Here is an 18,914-nt window from a genome sequence, read left to right as displayed (position 1 = left end):
GACGGAAATAGACATAACCGCTGTGTACACAACACGTGGTATTGTTGCCAAGCATACCTCTCAGGAGGTTTGAATTCCGCTGATTTCTTGGTCAGGTAATCGCGTCAACAATAGGCTACTTGTGTCATCTTATCCCGATCTTTGATTCAACTATACATATTTACATTCCGAAGTTCCTTTCACTTTACGTGGAAGTGTTAATGGGAGTTATGTTTTATCTCACTCAAAGAGCCGAGTGTTTTATTCAAATTAGAAGATTTTAACGAAAAAAGCGAGCAATAATCAGAAGAGGCAAGGGTCAAATCGATGGGAGACCGCTTTCCAATTTAGGACACGTCCTGACGATTGTTACTTCAACATTTTCCTTGTTAACCCAGTATATCTATCGGCTGTAGGACCAACCGTCCTTATGGACCCTGTAAATCAGTACTGTCCTAGAGTTTGCTTTAGTGGTATCTCTCCTAGCCTAGCTAAAATCACTACTCCTACATGAAACCCTTCCAGTCCCACTAGATGGACAACAGAGTCTTGTTCAGGTGAAAGCTAGCTCCGTCGACAAGCAAGGGACCCATGTGCCGACTGGATCAGAATCCAGAATGGATCTTTGCACACAGCATCCTTCGTCCTCAGTAATTGCATACCAGAACACGAAGGAGAGAAATAAATCGAGTTGCATGTTTCTCTAAATGGTGCATAATAAAGCAACATAATGATGAAAAGAACTTTTGCTTAAACTAAGTAGGACACCCTGTGTATCATTGTTTTGCATTTGGAACAATTGCAAGTTACATTTAAAGATAATCTGAACCGGCAATCTCCATAGAAATGGGTTAATTAGTGTTTTAGTTCAACGAGGCAACCTCGAATTGCTTTCAGTCTCATGCGTTTCACCTACAAATGACTGTTTTAAACAAAGTACTCTAGCTATTTATCTAAAAGTATTTATAAATATCTGTCGATATTTAAATAAATACATAACTTGAATTTCTAATCATAGAAGGTTGGAGTGTGCGCGTACGCGCAACCAATATTCCTGGTCTCGATTCTACCTATGGTTAGTGATGGGCTTAAGTTCAATATCATCATCATCATCATCATCACTAATCATGCAGACTTTCCGCATGAGATAGATATATGCATTAATTGATTTGCTAGGTAACAGAGAAAGTGGGATATGTGCGATCAAGAGCGTTTCTAATGACATGTTAATTAACTGCATTTTATCTGTAAGCCACTGTACTTGCGAAGTACTTTAGCCCATCACTACTTATGGTGATATTCGAGCCTCCTGTTACTACCGTACTGATGTTATGATTAATGACCGTCCTCGTCCTTGGGACGGTCATTCTCACGTTGTTGATTCCGTGTGTTTTGCTTGGCACTATTCCCGACACAATTTCCTCGATTAATTATAGACGATCTACGTGCAAGATGGTAATTGCTTTAAGACTTTCTTGTATGTACCTATGTACATTCTTGGAGCAAGCCTGGTGTCAACGTAACGTTTCACCTTTGACATTAGAAATCAGCTAGATAATGTTAGAAAACTGAAATTAGGTAACCCCTATGATTTTTTGGAATCTCTGTCATTTTATTTGCTTCCTTTTTAATATTTCTGGAATTTAGCTTTTGGAATTAACTTATTTGATCTCAAATCTACCCCTAATCAGAATAAGGGTTAAGAAGTGTCGTTGTCTTGAAAAAAATCAGTGTTTATGGTGTTGATTCCTGGTGGAATGGTTCATGAGGAACGATACCATTGCCATCAGTGGCACGTGACCTGGTTGCCTTAATCTAGCCCAGTCGTCGGTCGTCGTACTCTTGGTGATCTTTCTGATTGAGAATATGCAATCTGTCTCTAACGGAAAAAAAAGATGCGACAAGAAATAGCTTCAGTGCTTCGCGATAATTCGCAGAAATAAGAGAAAAACAAAGGAAAAGAATTATTCATCGACTTTCCATTCTTTATGGAATGCAACTTCATGATACGGACTTTCTATGCTCTTCTGCACCTCTCACCTGACTCCACCCATCCGGTCGATTATCATCCTCAATTGATTCCTACATTTTTTTCATGATCTATTGTGGACAGCTTTTCAACTAATGACTGTTTATTTCGCTTTCTTCCTTTTCTTCTTATTCACTTCAATGGTATGCAGTTTTTTAATTAATGAAATGTGAGCACTCAAAGAATTTATTTTCATTTCTAATGATACTAAAAAGTAGGTAAATAAACGTTAGAGAATTCAGGATTGTAAAAGATTCGTTAACCATCTAGCTCGGCCAGTGATACGCGCCATGTATTATCGCCCAGATTCATAAAATTCTTCGTAAGGCTCAATTAAAAAATTCCATTTCAATGTGTACAGTATTTCAAGTCAGTGATCATCTGGATAGGATCAGTGACCGTGATGTGGTTGCAATTTGTGGAACCACAGATTACACACGTAAAATTGATTCATTCGCGGAAACGTTAAGTGATCTAATTCCTTGGTTTAACACGTTTGAGGCGGGGACCACTGGTTCGAGGTACCATTAGAAAAATAACAGCTCTCAAAGATGTCGAATAAATTTCATGGAAGAACAAGAAAGTCCCGGGTGACGGATTAAAATATTCAATCAACATCGTTAAACAACTATTAAATTCTCGTGGAATCAAAGAAGGCGAGTAAAAGTCGACGAATGTTTCGTCCAGACGACATCTCACCAGGTATCCTGACTCGTTTCTTGTCACACACGGTTCGCCATACCTTTATCCGTGCTCAGCCACGTACAAGTGGATGAATTTGTGTACGTGGCACGAGTATCCCGTGCACACATAAAAGCCGAGAAGTCGAAGAACGTTGATTGCTAGAGGCGCTGTTCCGCTGACCTACTCTACGATTATCACTCACGATCGCCAGTGCAGGTGCGTGTGCGTTAACTAGCGTTGCCAACTATATAACTCGTCGAGGAAAGGAGCACGCGGCGCGGGGACGTAATCAAATAAACAATTTTCGATCGTTTTTTTCCCAACTGGCGTCGCACCTTGTAACTATCTGTTGGATTAGGAACGTTTGATCGTCTCAATTAACGTGCAGCAGCACTCGCAACTTCCAGTAATATTCTTGGATCTAGAAATCTAGGACATATATCTCAAAAATTTAACAAAAAATGAAACTAGTTATGCATTAAAATAATTAACTTTTATGTATAACTATTTTATTCATAACTTCCTTGGATGTATTTATATGATTCTAAGCGTCAGTCATCGATGACCCCTGCGGCAATTAACCTGTTAATTACTAGAAATTTTCGATTTTATATCTTACAGCCTTTCTACGATCGTATCGATCAATTTAATATTCACTGTACACGAGTTCATCAGTCATTCATTTGTCAGCTTAATGGATGCTCTTGGGAGATCTCATTCGTTTCGAGTAGTATCTCGTTTCACTTTGTAAGTCTTAAACGCAACCACGAGATCAATAGTAACCATCGATTTAATCGAATCAATGATCTCTGATAATTAGATACGTGCAAGGAATGATTGGTACTTCTCAATTTTAGTAAAGATTTAAAGTTGTCAAAAAAGAAGATTGTATGGGGGCGAATATTTTAAGGATTTTATAATTCATTTATGAAATTAATACAAAGTCATCTACGTGTCAATTCTTGGTACGCGGAATGTCAACTACCATGCCAAGTGTGTCAATGATCATTCTTTCTTTTTTGTCAATCATTGTATGGTTTACTCTATGTATGCTAACAGTAGGGGGTCGTTTCTCTGTCTCTGATTCTCTCTTTGATCTCGAGTGGCTTGGATTAACAGTTAACAAGGAATCTCGACCGAATAAACGAGGAACGCTTAAGATTTCTGGCAAGTGTCCCCGGCGAAAGTATGGCAGATCGATTTCGCGATCGAGCATAAACAACTCGAAAGGGAGCATGTTTTTCTTCTTCCTTCATCCTTATACTTATTGATACTCCATTTCCGTCTAAGGTGCTTCGGAAACTTTCTAGAGAATAAAAAGTTGTTCCGTTCGAATGTTCGCTGGAAATTCGGCGGTCTTTTTGTTAAACCATGGTACATACTGTCGGTCAATGTATCATATGGATATAAAAGGTCCGTCATGTTTTTTCAAACACTTCCATCAATAAAGAAGTTGTGGTTGTTCATAATCCTGTGATTATCTGAATTTGTTTCAATTTACCAGAATGTAAATGCTGATTATGAATTTTGAATCACTGTAATCTTCAGTTCTAAGAGATAATTTAACAGACAATTATTTGATCAGTCGGTGTAGCTTGACCCAACTCCACGTGGCCGCTTCAGTGGGTCAAGGTTGCTTTTCAACCTGGAAAACACCGCTACCAAGCATCTATTTGCTATTCCTGTTCGACTTAACTTCGAATACTTCTATTAATACTTCGTACCATTCATATTGGCCAATATCTTCGACGGAGTTCACGCATACTTAGGTTAAGTTAGCGTGACTAATTGTGCAATGTCACCTCGCGTTTTGGCAAGGGATCTTGGAAATGGCGCTGTTTACACGACTTATTCAAAAATGAAACTTATTAATAACCACAACAATCTCACGCAACTTCAAAGATTTGCGTATTATTATAACCTTTCAATTCTTCATTGCAATTATCATAATTGTAATATAGCAGATGTGCATTATTGTCCATGTGCTTCTTTGTGTATTTTTCATTTTGTTTCACGGTGAAACTGTTCGTTTCAAAGGATTCAATTCACTCGTAACCATGGTGTAATATATGTCTGCATGTTTCCTAAATTTTACAAACGTAACTCTGTCATATAACATTCTTCGTACATCGTATTAGAGTGACAGGATTGCATACAATATATTCTACAATATTACGTAGGATACATTCGTCTGCAATAGAATTACGTGCAACAATACAGAGTCTCATGCAACTGGGTAAATATATATTTCTAAAATGATGGAAAATAGAAAAATATTTTATGAGGTAAAATTAAATGGTGTCGAATGGAGCATCACCTGGTTTACAAAAGTGGAGGCGTTTCAAAGATTTCAAGATCATCTTCATTTTTCTAGAATGGAATCATATAGTTTTTTATACATCAAACAAAGACACTTGAGTCGAAAATGGGTTAATTCAAAAAATATATTTTTGATGCAAGTACCCTAATACTTTTTTGTAGAAAATAAAAGGACGCTTCGATTGACATATAACACAGTACAAAATTCCAATAAAATTTCTTAGAGTGTACAAAGAGTACAATGACGTAAGAGATAACCTTATTAATAATTCCAGTCGTTGCTATGCCCTTTCCCGTTTAGCTTTTCGCTTTCTCCAACGTAGGTACTAAAAATTATGCAGTCGATTATGTACTCGTCGTGATTATTAATTGTTTGTTTATTGTGATGTATTTGTTGTCATCACGTTCCATCGTATATTACGGTACTCTGTGTACTCTGAAGATGAGGGCTGAAGTTAACAAGTAGTTAAGGTAGCAAGTAGTAAATGTCAGTATTTTGTATTTGTACCATTTATCTCGTATTCTTCACTCTATAAACGCGAATCAAATTTTACTTGAAGCATCGTTGAATACATTTCGTAGGTATGGGTCACGATTGATCCGACATCAGATGATCCAGAACACGAGTTTCCATGTATGTTCTATAAACACAATAGGAAGCAATATTTCTAAGGATAAAAGCAGAGAAATTGATCATACTTTTATAAGCGACGCTGGTATGTACATTGTACATATATGACGTCAAAATGGCGTGTACCGTTCCGAAGAGAGAAACGAACCTTTCAAATACTCGAACACGATCGTTTTGCTCGTTTTCTTCACAGTTGGTCCAGTTCCAACTGGTCGTAATTGCAATGTTTACTTATGGAATAAATTCTTTCTTATTGCGCGAAAGCATCGATTGAAAATGATGACTCGTTTCTTTTTCTTTTTTCTTCTTATTCACGATCGATCGATCATTTAGTAAAGGCATACGAATCACCTAGATGTTTGGCACGTGTTCAGACTCGTAAGAAAACGATGTCCCTGTTAACCGTACGAAAACGATCGGCAAAACGACAGGCCGCTTCATTCCTCCTGGCAGGAGAGACAAGCTGAAACGAAGTCGAATCGGTCTTTGCACGCTGGAAACATCCACGAAGTGGCGTACCTTGGGAGTATGGACCTTGCGAGCGGTCAAAGTCGTGGCCTACTTCACTTCCTGCCTTCGAAACTTTCTCCTCATGGCGTTGTTCGTGCGTTCAACATTGCCATGGCTTAAGCTCTCTTCATATCAACAGACGTTTAACATACTACACACATGATGCTTCCCTAGAGGCACTAAGAATCCTCGCGCTATACTTCCCTAGAGATACCAAAAATTCTTGCATCATTCTTCTTTAGAGATATCAAGGACATTAACAGGAAGCTGTCCTAGAGGTACCAAGGTTCTTCTTACTGTGCTTCCCTAGAGTCCTAAAGGTACCAAGGATCTCATCTCTCATTTCTCAAAGACTTTCCCAACGGGCGTAAGGCGCCTAGTGGGTGTAGTCGCTAACCCACTTAGGTTAGCTTTTTCGTCCCAATATCAACATTCCTTACACCGACGAAGAGACAAGTGTCGAGTCTTCCGGATCCAAACACTTGGAGGGTGGTAGCTGCTGGGGAATGGATTTTATTTTTAGCGCAATCGCGCTCTTCTACACCGAAAGCTGGAGAACGGCAAAACGGGTTTTCAACCCCTCTAGGCTCATTTAAACAATGATCAATGATCCTATGCTTTCCTAGACATACCTAGGAACGTCGCTCTATGCTTCCCTAGAGATACCAAGGTCCTTGCACGTAGAAACCGTATACCCTCGCACCATCCTTCTCTAGAGATACCAAGGACCCTTGCATATAGGTACTATAGATCCTCCCACTATGCCTGCTCATTGATATCAATGATTTCTTCAATATCTTGTACCAATGTGAACGAACCTTTAATGCTACGTAGCTGTGTGCCACCTTCCACCTTCTTCTTCTTCACAGACTCGAGTACCGGTCTTCCTAAACGTAAACTACACAATTTCCTCAAATAGCCAGCTACCTGGTTTGCAAACTTTTTCTTGAACAAGATTTCGCGTCCATTATCATTCCTATTAATCTGGATGATTGCGTCTCCTGCTCGCGCGTAAGTAATGGCTGTTAATAATCCTTAATTACGACAGTTCTGTATGTCGTGCATTCTCCTCCATCGGATTTGGTAATCCTGGTGTTTGGATTATTTACGACATCTGCTGGAATTGCAAGCCATTTGGAAGGGATATTTTTTCCAAGACCATTTATCTTGTCGATGCAATCTCGTTCGTGTGAAATGTTTTAGTTTTGTAGAAAAATTTGACAAATTTATTTTTCCTGAAGAAATACGAACAAATATTTTCTTTACTCTCATTTATGTAAATGAAGATAAATGAAATGTTAGAAAGAAGAAATCATTTGATTTGCTAAAAGTGTTTATGACTTGCTGATGATGTTGGAAATGTAGTTTGATGGTTTCTTATCTAAATCATCAAGATGACGAGAGATTTTCTGAATCCTCGTACATACGTGTAGGATGTGCAACTAAAAGTATTATTTGGGACGTTCCATTGGCCGAGTATGCATCGCATCCGAGTATGGGCCACGATCCATAAACCGTGTATACGAACCGTGCATTGGTCGCGTTACGTACGTTTGAACAAATTTTAAGAAACACTTTATAAAAATTGAAGATGGTTAATATTCATTAGGAAACGTAATTGCATTTTTGCATATTCAATTTTAGAAGACTATCACCTCCCCTGCTTTAGTCATTAGGATTAATGTAGTATCACTAATAATAAGAAAGAAAATTAATTAAAGTCTACTTTCATTTATTGTTTCTTTAATATCTGTTCTAAAAAACAACCAAACTTTCTCATTTCGTCAGATAACTTGCATCTTCAGTATCTCTGCTAGTTATTACTTTGTTTTTTGTCATTCGTTAGCTCCTTTTCTTTCTTGCAAACGTTTCTTCTTTTCGGTTATGCAGCGAACTTCATTTTCGTATCTTGTTCAGAAGCAGAGCTCGTCGATCGCTATGTTCTAATTACTTGAGGAATCAGAGCGTTCTCCTCACTGGCCGCAGTAGATTAAATTTTAGCAAGTCACTTTACCATCACCATTCCATCACAGTGCTCTTGTAATTAGCCACCGGTGAATGGATTCACGGTATTCCTAAACAAAAGCTGGTTAAATCATTAAAAAACACATACGAGTAATACACTGATTCCTTTTATGTAGAAGATTGAGTTATTTCAGTTGAAACATCGATTTTGAACCAGACTCAGATGATAGTGTCGAATTTTAATCAGAATCGCTTGCACCCTGATGGGTGCTGGAGGGCGAGCCATAGGGCAGGAGCTGCCCGGTCGCTCAACCGGGCAGCCAGTTAGTCTAGAAACAGGTCTAATGATCAGATGAGTCAGTGCTCGTATCCTGTTTACGTATTGTCGATTGATTCCGGATGCGGCTTCGCGAAAGCAGCCAAGAAGTGGATTCTCTTGCGATTCTTTTCGAGCGGCCATGACGCAACTCGAATTCCACATGGAGAAAAGCGCAACGCTCCGCTCTATTGTTAGCGAATACGACGACCTAGTGGGCCGTTGGTGAAATCATGGCTGTTTTATAGCACGAGCGGAAAATCCTCCTCGCATTCTCTAAGAATTTATATCATCTTAATTACAGTGAAGCTATACGCGAGTTAGCGATGATAAAATCGGGTTATGTTTCATTAATTATAACTGCAATTTGTAATGTCAATGGAGAAATAGATTCACTTGAAAGGCAGCGATTAGAAACTTGAGGAATGTAAAATACCGACAAGTGTTGTTTGTAACATATTATCAATGATTTTCAAAAAAGACATAACGATTATGTTATGATCATTTTAGATATCTTTTCATCTGTCTTAATATATTTTATTATAGCTACTGTATCAGCGGTGCAGATAGTTCTTCTAAGACACTTTGTGCATTAATTATCACTTTAATATTGTGCCAAGTTGTTGATTGCTACTTATGGGATAGTAACGTATTATTATTTCCCCTGTAAGTTTCACTATATCTGAATTCCTCCATGAGATGTTACCGATGGCACGAAGGAAAAGTAGTCATAAAAATGATGAAAAAATGATTGAAAAACCAGGGAAACAGTTAAGAAAGTCTTGAACCGTCAGGGAAACGTTTCGAACGGGCGTGAATAATTACTAACAGTGTCCGGTCTACCTCGTTAAGAGCATCCAGTGAATAAATAATTAAACGTTAACGCAAAACTCGGCGACCGTGGCATTCTTATATCCGTTATTTAAAAGCGGATGTCGGGGAATAAACGGGACAATGTGTGCCCCTAATAATCGTCGATTATTGCTACATAAATGTATCCATAACTCCTGAATACCTCATGAAAACAATATCTCTTGCTTTACAAAATTTCATTACAAATAAATTGTTAATATTTATTATTTTAATTTACAAAAATTCGCTAGGGTTTTACTGTGTTTTTCACACTGGATAACTTTCTTTTTAATGTTTTACAAAAATGGGACTGACTGAGTAGTATACAGGGTGAAAGGCGAGCCACAGAATCCTGATTCGTGTTATATCCGTTATTCTATTTACGTGTAGTATCTCGACGATACCGGATGCATAGAATGCAGCCGGTGAAAGTGAGTTCAGGGGCGTGGCCTTGCTTCAAAGGATTAAAGGACGAAGACGTTTAAGAATGCGAAAGGAAAGCGTAAACTTTTCGATAGCGTGCCTCTGATTTCGTTTATGAATCATTCTTGCAATTTTATCTTCTATCGAGAAACTTCCGACTGAATAATATCTATTAGACAGGAAAGTTATTAAAATTGAACAAAATGAATACTAAATTTCTTTCTGCCTCATTTATTAGATTTTCAATATCAATAATTATTACACGGTTTGATAAGATGAAAGTAGCATAAATCAGCATTTGTAGCATATCTATGCTAATTCTATTTCATCATCAATCTTTCATAAAAACATCTTTAGTTCATAAATAACTATTGAGTAAGATCAAAGAAAGAATAGAGCATTTACGAAGAGTAAAGAAGCTTATGTACATATAGAGAAGAAAAATAGAAGATGATGTAAAGAGAAATGGCACGGGGTGAACGAGAGTGATGTAGCCCATTCAATCGATATTAATCTTTCGTCCGTATTAGGAGTGCCGGAACTGAAGGCATTGGTATGCAAGACGATGAGTAAGAAAAGTGAAAAACGAGAGTAAGAGAATACTGCGTGTGCTGTTCACCATTCACGTCGTACAATCGTAAAGAATTATTTCAAAATTGCATCCGCACGAGAAAGTAAGTAGCTAAAGGTCCGGTAGTGAGTCATTGTCAATTGGTGGGAGGCTGGTTGGAACAGAAAATTCACGTGTAGGAGGTGAAAGTGAGCACTGGGATCGGTGACTTAACGAGACCATGGCCACTCGATGGATGTCATCGGGTCATTTCAGAAACCCTTCCGCATTGCTCTACAAACTGCATTGTAAAAAACAAACGTGTAAATCAGTCAGCATTTAATTTATAATTTCTTGGCTGATTTTAAGAACCCTCCGATATTTTGATGTCATAAAATCGTGTCAGACTTTCTTCGTTTCGAAATCCGCCATTTGCTATGGAACGATCTAATGTCCGTGCGTGAAAATGGTGCGTTCTAATGGCTCGTTTGCAATTCGTATGGTCGTGAACGTAGGATTGGTTTATTGGCTCGCTAAAAGCGTTAAAAGCGGAGCTTATTCAAGCATTCTTCGAGTAACACGGCGCCATCGGCGCTGAAACGTCCAGGTTTAAACCGTTCTTCGCGTGATTAGCATATAGGCACACTGACACACTAAGATCCTGTATCTACATGCTTTCCTTTTTTCTTCTCCTCTTTTCGATTTTGAAACCCCACCAGTTTCCAAAACAATAAACCTACGATTTAACTTAAGTGTTAAAGCACTTTTCATTAATAGAATTTTCATAAATTTCTTACGAATAATTTGAAGTATAATTTTTAAGTTACTCAAATTCTTGATATTTTATCGGATGTTCTACGGTTTATATAAATGATACCGATTGTCGTAATTACATGGTGGTTTTGATAAATTACGTCGATTTGTGGTTTTGGTGCATTCAGAAAGGATGTTGGGCGAATTTGGGCCCGCAAAGAGAAACGCCTGCAAGTAATGCAACGTTACAAAGCGATTTAAACGCGAAGGTGAACAAGAAACGCGATGAAATTTCGAGAAAGGTTCGTCAATTGCGACAAACGAGCACAACTTTCACTCCATTTGAACGAGCTCTGTGGGCCAGTACGTGTTCGTTATCACGAAATTTTTCTTCTTATTAAATAAATCGTATTTCTCGAATATAACGGTCTAATAATCACGATGGGGGTCGAACGTTTCGTATGCAAAAACGAACGTATACAGATGTTGCCATGTCTTTCAAGTGTTAATGCCCAGTACACGTTACAAAGAAACTAGTCATTATTTCATGGTCGCGGTTCACCTTGAGCCAACTTTCTCCCGGCATGTAAAATCTGTGAGACGGGCGTTCGTCAACTAATTGCGATGCTCATCGGAAACGGGAAAAAAAGTCGCGTACAGTTTATTAACTGGCTAATTGAGCATCCCCCGATTGGCCACCGGCGATACGTACATTGGAAAAGAGGGCACACCTGGATGTACCCAATTGCCTGATCGTTAGCGCGATTGTGCAGCCAAACAGACGTCGCAATGTCACGAAGACAATCGGTTTTTCGTGGGCGTAGGCCTTGCAGCGAAGTCATTCGTGTCGTACCGATACCTTCGACAATTTTTTGGGTCACCGAATCGCTAACTTTCTTTCCTCTTTTCACCCTGACGACCTCGTGCGAGGTGTACACGAACGTATACAGAGACGCTTTCCACGCGATCACGATTGTAATTATCGCGAGTGGAAATAAATTCTTCTCGGTTGCCGTGCCAGACGTTCCAATACTTTAACCCTTTCGTTACGCTTCCTTTTGCCAACAACTGTATTCCACTTTGATATTAAGTTATATCTGAATCAATGGAATCAATGGACTTCTTACACGATCATAAATATGTATTTTGCATAATTATATAAGTTTCTGTTTTTCGATTCCATCGATGTCCATTAATACAACTTTCTTGACGTTTATGTTATTGATTGCAACGTTGGTGTACCACTTTTCTCGATGCTTCTTTCAAGATGATACACGACTCACTATGTGGGTTAATCCGTTTTTGCATAACATCATCGGTTACCTCTTTAAATTCTCGTTAAGTCTTCATTGATTTCAAATTTTCAGAAAGATCAGTAATAATTTTCGTGGTTAGTAATTGATAAAATCACGCGAATCAATTTTCAATTAACTTATCTAAATTTCAGTGAGTGAATTAAGGAGAAATAGCCATTCATGATTATAATATTGATACTAATAGTAATATATCATTTTATCATTTATTATTATAATAAACAATTAACAAAGATCTTTAATACTGAGTTAGCTATTATTATTACAAATCAAATACATATTGTATCTGTTCCGAAGAGTGCATCGAGCTGGCAAATTTGTAATGTTAATTTCATGGGCGCGGTGAGGACCCATGATGTTCCCGATGCGGTTTTGGCAGTCGAAAGTGTGCCAGAACTAAAATCCTCCGTTCGACTTAACTCGATATGACCGATCGAAACTACCGCCACGAAAATTGACTGCGAATCAACACTCCTTGAATTCCTACGATTCGCCGTCGATTCGAGCCAAGAAATCGGTCAAACGCGCGATTCAATTGGATTCTTACACGTACGGTTGTACCGATGTCTCGAAAATGTTAAATCATCTCAAAAATAGATCCAATCTTTTGCACCCTTTCCAAATGTTCGATTGTTAAAAACGGTATTATGCTTGTTAGTATTATTTTATTAATTTTATTGAATTCTTCTTAAAGACAGCTTTTCTCTCTCAATAATAGAAACAAAACAAATCCACGCGTATCCATTGGATTGTACATGATCGGAAAACAATTTAGTTCATGAAATCCCAGAGACTAGAATGCAATCTCGATAGACTTAATTGTTTCATTGATTGGATGCCTCAATAACGGTATCGAGCTTTTGCTGAGACTGGTCAATAAAAAGTGAGTGCTTAGTAATCATCCTTATTATCATCCATTTATTTCCAGAAATACCGCAGATCATTCACGTTTAATATCTGAAAGAATCCTAGGATAACCCTAGGAAATTCCCCTGCAATTTCTTTGAACTAAGGGAAGCCTTGGTTGCACGCAATCGTACGACAAAGCAAGATCCGTGTGAAAGCCGAACGCGGCTCTCGTGAATGGCCGCTGACGTCAATGGTCGTGGAAAAATTGCGCAATTTCACCGTTTCAACCGAGGCTAAATTCGTTCGCTTAGCTTTCTTCCGGAATCGGAACCGCGTGGAGGCGGGATCCGGAGAAATTAACCGGGCCGGTTGTACGGAATGCGCGCTAATTAGAATCCGATTTGCGATCCACGAATCCTTGTAATTTCCCCGGGGAATAGGTAGAAAGACAATATTTCGAGATTTATCGGTTCGCTTTCGGTTACGCTTCTACTATCGTTATCCTTCACGTGACGTGATCATTTTTTAAATTATTTTCTGTATTTACACGATTAAAACAACAGGTACTTTTCTTTCGCATTAATATGAACGGTTCGCGTACAGCTTTCTTTTGTACTGTTCCTTTGATTTCACGCGATTAGTATCTTTGTCGCCTGCGGCATTTTCACTTGAAACTTTAATTAATTAGAAAATGCTGACCGAGGATCTAGATTTTTCTGATGACACAAGACAGCACACGAAAGCTACGTAACCAAAAGTGTCCTGTTTATAAGGTTACCGGTCGAAAACTTTCGCTTGCTATCTTAACACCGCTCTACTTCCGGTATCCGAGTAGAGAAAGGGGGAGAGGAGATGTACGAAGTTAGCGTTCAAAAACTCTCTATGAATTGCAAATAACATGATCAAAAATTGAATAATTCAAAACTGGTAAAATATGCAGAATGTGCGAATTAATTTAATTGAACAGCATTTTTAAAATGTTTTCGTTACAGCTGGAAAATGTTAAGATTTCGTAGTGATATCTATATGGGTCAACTCGACAAAAGGTTGTACCAATCCATTCTTCAGCAAGTTTCATTGAAATGTAAAAATGCCTCCACTCGAAAATGGGGTCAAGTAACAAAAAACCTTTGTGCAAATCATTTGAAGAGGACAGAAAGAGGTCGAAGGCATTTTTCTACTAATATCTCGACGATCTCGAGAAGTTGGCGAGAACTTTCGCTGATATCCGGTCTCGACTGGACTTCCGGTATTCACAGTAGGCAGACCGAGACCGTGCGTCAGTCTCCAACTAATGTCGTGATTCAACCTCGCTCCGTTTACGTCTCATTGTAGCTCTCTCGGCTGATGATTAAGAAAAAAAGAAAGTTTACCACCTAACCTAACCCACACCTAACAAAGCACCGGCCACGATCAAAAACGGATCTAACCAGCAGATGTCTGCTTTCCATCGAGGTCATCTTGAAAGTTTTCACAACTTTTTGCAATTTCTGGATACATAGAACGATGTTTAAGGAAAAATCTGATGCCAATTGCCAGATCATTTTGATGTTCCATCCACCCTGTAGAAAGTGAAACACAAACAGGGGATGAAACGTGGAACCTTCAATCTTTATCGAAACTCGTCGATTCGATTCTTCGGTGAGTTCTTTCGACGAATTCTTTCTTTTGTTTCTGGAAAATACGTCAAAGAATTTGAATTCTTCTTTTTCACCAGGTGACGAGCGAATCGACAAGACTGGCAAGGGTTTTTGGTGAAAGCTGACGACCCCGAGAGGGGAGAGTATATAGGCTGCGTTTCGTTTCTGGTGAGCTCACAACGAACTAACTCGTCGGCGTGTGTCGTCCGTTACGTTTCTATTAATCGACCTATCGGCACCCGCGATTCCCTTTCGTTCATTTCTTTCGTCAGCCTTTGTGAACGACGTCGAAGAAAACCGAGCTGCGACCATCGAATCATAAGTGCCAAGTGTGTGTGCCAATAGGATTATAATCCAGCTACCCTGTCGTCGAAGGAAGAAAAACGAAGAGAAAAAGGTTTGTGACGACGTTGTGATCAGTGATAATCGACCTTACGTTTGCATGGTGGTGTATAATTGTAAAGGTGTTAATTCGAAACCTTTTTTGTTTCTTTGCGATACGTGTGAACAATTATTGGAGGTTTTGTGTTTTTCTGATCTCAGAGACGAACAGGGATCCTTCGAAGAAGAGTATCTTCTACGTTTTCCATTATTTTCGCATACAAAAATGACCACAACCTTTCTTTTATGGGACTTTTGATCAAATGAACATTTATCAGGAAAAAAGTCCAGATGCTTAAATCATCGGCTATTAAAGTGTTAAATTTAGGTTTTCGGTAGAAATGTCAAATTTTTTGGGAAGATGCTCCAGACGGATGTGTTCGTTGCTTCGTAACTTCCTTCTTGTCCCCACTCCCGGTCCTCTGAATACACGTTGAGAAGGCAAAAGGGTATGTGGGGTAGCGAGTCAGTGTGTCAGCGTTCTCACGTCTCTCTTCGAGGCGTCCTTCCTTCTCCGGGTCTATGTCGAGAATAAGGCCGCGTGTAGGCAGAGAAAGATCCTCGAACGAACGATGACGAACAGAGAAAGGTAGACTACAAGCATACTCGGTGAAAAAAGGATGGATTCATTCTGAATTTCACGAGTTACCTCCGCGATCGTATCCGATCTAACTATATGCAAGATGTGTTTCGCGATAAATGGCCAACGATTTAGAAGCCTAATCAAGTCCAATGGTCGACTTCCGAGGAAATATAGAAACCTTTCTTCCACTCTTAATGAACTTCATATTAAAATTTAATCCAATGTTTTTCGTAGGAGAATTAGGTTCTGTTTTTCATTTTAGATTCTTTGTTTTCAGCAGAAAACTTTTTTTATTTGTTGCAATACATTATACTAATTTTTGATTATTAATGAAGCTATTAATTAGTATCTCAACAATCTCATCAGTGTTCGGTTGAAAAGCAAAGGCGAAATGCTGGTACCGCTGTGTAATCATTTCGTAGCGGTTGGGATGTTGGATAATTTCATGGAATCAGCAGGAATACCATCGAAAGCATTTTCTCGAGGATCGAGGTTCCTCCCTTTAACAAGCGAGACGAATATTCGTGAAAGTTTCTGAGCAACCGCTCGTGTCCACGCGAGATCAATTTTCTGCAGGGCGACGTTGCCTTAATTTCCCGCTTTCTGCTTCGTATTAGCAGGAAAACTGCAAAGAAGGAAAAGCCGTGACGAGAAAAAAGAAAGAAAGAAAGAAAGAAAACCGTTTCGTATCTCCGTGAAAAATTTCTAATCAGATAAATTTCTTCTTCCACGAAAGAGATTTCTTCTCGTGAATTTGAAAAATCAACTTTTCATGGGGTTACACTTTCCGAAATACCACACGTTCTATCATTAACTTTCCTTCGATAAGTGGAACAGCGTAACCATTAGCATGCTCGGACCATTTTTTTCTTATTTTTTCTTTCCTCCTTTTTTTTTACCTTCACATTCTTTCGTCCGCGTCACTTTCACAGCAGAGGGCAGAATTTCGCGCAACACTGTCCCATCGTGGTTGTTCCGCACCACGTCCGGCTGCTATGCTTATGGGGTTTCACCTGGTCTGCCCGTATAACGGTACCTCGTTACGTCACGTGCTCACACCTGTCACGCCTCGGTCTGGACAAAGGGTTGCACCACCGGTCGTTGCATATACTAATAACAACGACACGAGAAGAAGAAGGAAAAAATACGAGGAGGAAGCCGCCTCGCCATATCTGATTTCCGTGACGAGGAAATTGGGACTCTTGCTACCATCTCGTTTCCTCCAGTGACGTATACGAAACGCTTCAGCGCCCAGGGCGAGAACCCGACCCCAGACCTTGATTTTAGATCGTTCTTCTTATAGAAACCATACCCATTTCGATAAAATCTTAAGTTTTAATTTGGTACACCATAAGTACATTAACAAACGATATTAGACTTTCTACGTTTTCGAATTTGTCCTCTTCTTTGAATATTTGATCGTGAGTATACTAAATTTGTGATGTCGGCCAATGATGACCCCTCCATATTGAACGGCTGTCGATTTGAAACCGACTTCGAGTTGACTGTACGTTGGGTGCCTTTCGTGAACTCGATTCCATTGGGTGTCATTTTTCTCGGCGTCTACGCGTCGTATTTAGGACGTGAGATATAAAACGACACGTTCTCGACACGCACTGCATTCATCCTCCATTTCTCCGGATAAAGGTGTGCGAATTACTGCCACGGTAATTGGAGAAAATGTATTCCTGGAGCGGAAGAAATGCCGATTCATTGTATTCAACCGAGCGATTTCCTCCGGTTTTTTGTTAACAGATTCTCAGATCGTTCGCATATTTGTCTCGACAATCGTACAAAACTTTTTTGTGGTTTCCTTCAATCGGAACACGAAAAGTTACAGGAAACTCGTAGTCTCATTATTACACCATTGTCGTGGAAAACAGATAGGAAATCTTCGCATGCTTTTTCTTCCAATGGTATTCTCTGATTCCTAAAATAGAAATTACACATTGATAACAGGAAATACAACATTCTTCACAGAAGGTTTTATTGACCGATGCGATGCCTATTAAAATAATATAATCGGAAACATACTTTCGTAGCTTAAACAAACTCTGACTAGGCAGAAATACCAGGACGAAATAGGTTAAGATTTCAATACCGTGGGCACGTATGTAAATTTAAAACATACATACATCGAGACGATCCTCGTGTCAAACGAATGGACCTGTTTTTTTTTCTTTTCATTCTGCCACATGACTAACCAGATAAAGATTTGGGGTATGCAGAACAAAATTCTAGGATACCATGTGTCCATAATTTTTTGATGAGCTACCAAGTGGCGCCAAGTCGAAAGATTAATTTTTGGGGCCGCTTTCTCCTAATAGCCCACCTTTCTACCGGATCCATTTTACGATCTGCATCTGTTATTTCAGCATAAATGTTTTCTTCTGTTCGACCATAGTGTACCATCATCCACTCGAAAGTTCGACATTTGTATTTAAATAAACAATTTATACTTCGTATTTATTGTAACGATTAAGTCTACGATAACTTTCGAACGAATAATTAAAACTTCGTTTCTTCACATGGAATCTAATTACTCTTTGTGTTGATACAGAGATTCTTCATGATTCTTTATTGGGTCATTCTCATGGAATCTCTTACATTTGATTATGAAATGAAAATTTGAAACCTTCTTTCTAAAATGCATAATACAAGAAAAAGTGAATGCTTATCTGATATACAAATTTATCAAACGTGAATATAAAGTGAATTGACATGTCGTAAGTGCTATGCTCTTTTATGTCATCTTTCTGAAAAGAAAACTCCCTTAAGGACATGAAATGTTGCAATTACATATGCAATAACAAAACGTCAAAAAAAAAAGAAAACGAAGGAGAAATGCTCACTCGCACTTTCACGTATTATCTACTGTTCGGCGTTATCCCTGCGTATAACGAGTGGTATAAACCACTTCCGGTTGGACGAGTTAGCAGCATGCGGGTGAGAAATCTAGGTCAGACTGGCGGTTAGCTTTTCTAGTCGCGTTCTTATCGGTCGCGGTGTTACGCAAATTCAGGTTTGCATTGCTATTTCGAGAAGCGAAAAGGAAAGTACGGGCGTACGTTAAGGGCGGCATTTCATCTTTCTAATGGAGGATATCCTTTTCCACCTCGCAGTTATTCCAAACTGAT

At 38.9% G+C, this 18,914-nt stretch overlaps 1 protein-coding gene across 5 annotated transcripts in view; it reads left to right on the top strand.

Moving 5' to 3' along the window:
• Positions 1 to 9: 9 nt before the first annotated feature.
• The window catches only part of LOC114871957 (cuticlin-4), a 32,247-nt gene continuing 13,342 nt past the window's right edge, over positions 10 to 18,914 (top strand). For 2 of the 5 annotated variants that reach the window (XM_029178607.2, XM_029178602.2), the window contains exons 1-2: positions 13,825 to 14,814; positions 14,891 to 15,210. The gene's annotated coding sequence lies outside the window, so the exon portion shown is untranslated. Of the gene's footprint in view, positions 96 to 13,824; positions 14,815 to 14,890; positions 15,211 to 18,914 lie in introns of those variants that run through there. The other 3 variants (XM_029178605.2, XM_029178604.2, XM_029178606.2) reach the window with 3 other exon arrangements.

The sequence above is a fragment of the Osmia bicornis genome, chromosome 6 (assembly GCF_907164935.1).
Source record: "Osmia bicornis bicornis chromosome 6, iOsmBic2.1, whole genome shotgun sequence".
In the NCBI taxonomy this organism is placed as follows: Eukaryota; Metazoa; Arthropoda; class Insecta; order Hymenoptera; family Megachilidae; genus Osmia; species Osmia bicornis.
This window is presented reverse-complemented; position numbering and strand designations above follow the sequence as displayed.